Raw genomic sequence first — 2,140 nt, 5'->3', positions numbered from 1 at the left:
TAAGTCTTTGTATACTCCGTGGTGGGATTTGCTGTGAACAACTGAGGAGCTCCTGATTGTAAATGTTATCCTCCTGGGGTATTTCTGTTGGGTGTGGCACAGCAATGTTCTGGGAAGTTTGCTCCCTCTCAGGTGCTTAGAATTCTGACGTTATGCTTGGTTAGTTTGGCCACTCTACCAGACTCAAAAGGAGGCCTCCTAGAGGCAGAAGAGGTCTCTCTGACTGCTGGCTGAGGTCCTTGCTGCTGAGAGAAACATGCTCCTGAGAGACATGCGCTGCTGGGAAAGAGACACAAGAGACACACATTGCTGAGAGTGACACTGAGAGACACGCACTGCTGGGAGAGAGACAGTTGGCTCAGAGATGGCGGACTGAGAGAGACTGAGCATTGTTCCTGAACTTGAATTGTAGCCTGGTGCTTCCCTATTCAACCCCATAATCTCTGAGTTGTGTGTGGCCACTGCAGCGAATTATCAAACCCAGCAGAAAGTTGGTGGGTGCTGCGGGAGAACGGTTGGTGTCAGGGTTGATGAAAGGGCTGGAGGGAGGCAGCATGTCTGGCCTCGCAGGTATAGGCCTTGGGCTATTGATGGTGATTCTGTCTTCCTCTTGTGGGGTTAGAGGAGGTCAGAAGATGTGGCCTCCTTGCCCCTTTGGCAAGTGGTCAAGGCATTTGGCTGCTAACCAAAAGGGCAGTGGTTCAAACCCATGAGCTGTTCTGTGAAAGATGAGGTTGTCTGCTTCTATAAAAGTTTACAGCCTTGGAAACCCATTAGGGGCTGCTGAGTTGGAATCGACTTGATGGCAGTGAGTTTTGTTTTTTGGTTGATATTAACTACTCTGCTTTCAGTATTCTCTGAGATTGTGAAAGATAGGGTGATCACATGTTTCAAAGTGGGATCTTTAGTTGTTTGCAGGGAAAAACAGGTGAATAGGTAAAGTTAGGGCTCAGAAAAAAAGTTAAAAAGAATGGTAGTAATGCGTTCCTGCCATTTTATATCAGATACTTACAAGTCAGGAAAGATCATAGTTGCTGTAGTGGCTGATGAGGCATGGCCATTCTGCTAGTTATTAGCATTCTTACCTAAACAAAAGTGATAAACAATTGGCTTGGACCAGAGGGAAGGTACCTTATTATTTAAAATACAGCTCTGTCTGTAACTTTGGCCCAGGCCCAGCTTCAAGTGCAGCTGTGTTGGCTGTGGGTGGTTGGTAAGTGGTGCACAGAATAATAGTCTTGCTCTAAGAAGAATGTGTAAAAAGCAGTTTCAGGGGCTGGACTGTTCCTAGCTCATCTATAAAGATGACAGGCTTGCCAGTTGCATTTCAGCTATTTTCTTTAGCCTGTGGAACAAATGATTGTTGTACAATTGTTTTGGCCAAACCTACACATTGTAGCTGAGACATTTAAGTAGTGGAACCAACTAAAACACAACACACAAGCTGAGAAATTACAGCCTCGTTCTGTACCTTGTCTAGTACTGCTGAACTCCCAGGAGCAGTGTCCATAAACTGGCCCGGTTTAGTTTAAACCTTCCTCTCAGCAACAATGGACTCATTCTATGTGGTAATAATCACACGGCCAGTTCATCCTTCTGATTTTCTAGAAATGGCTCCTTTTTATGTTCTCTTCCCTAGAACAAGGAAACTCCTAAATTTTGGAGTTTGGGGTGACTCATCAGTCATGCAATGGTGAGGGTAGTTCTGGCTAAATCGTTCTTCCTCCACTTCAGCCAGGAAATCCCACTGGGCGTGGTTTGGGGGTGGATGTGTGGAGGATGTTGATCTATCTAGCAGATGAATAATAGCTTGTTTATAGACACAATAGAAAGTAGGGTCTTTGGGGAGGCAGCAAACTTGTTTATAAATCCATCTTTACAGCAAAAATAACTTTCTTTGTTAAACAGATTCATGGATGCTCAGTGAAAGTAACAATGAACTTAAGAATTAAACTAAGTAGATATATATACAAAAGCACTGTACTTTATTTAACTCCATACAAAAAATGTGGTCATTAAAAACATTAAATAGGTAAGAGTATTTTATTTTGAAGATCATGAAGTCAGTTTTCAAAGTGTAGCTATTATTACTTTGGTCACCTCAGGCATCTTACACTTAGAGCCCTCCCTTCCTCCTCTG

Source organism: Orycteropus afer, unplaced genomic scaffold, assembly GCF_000298275.1.
Source record: "Orycteropus afer afer isolate SDZICR_OR568_19922 unplaced genomic scaffold, OryAfe1.0 scaffold00007, whole genome shotgun sequence".
Lineage (NCBI taxonomy): Eukaryota > Metazoa > Chordata > Mammalia > Tubulidentata > Orycteropodidae > Orycteropus > Orycteropus afer.
This window is presented reverse-complemented; position numbering follows the sequence as displayed.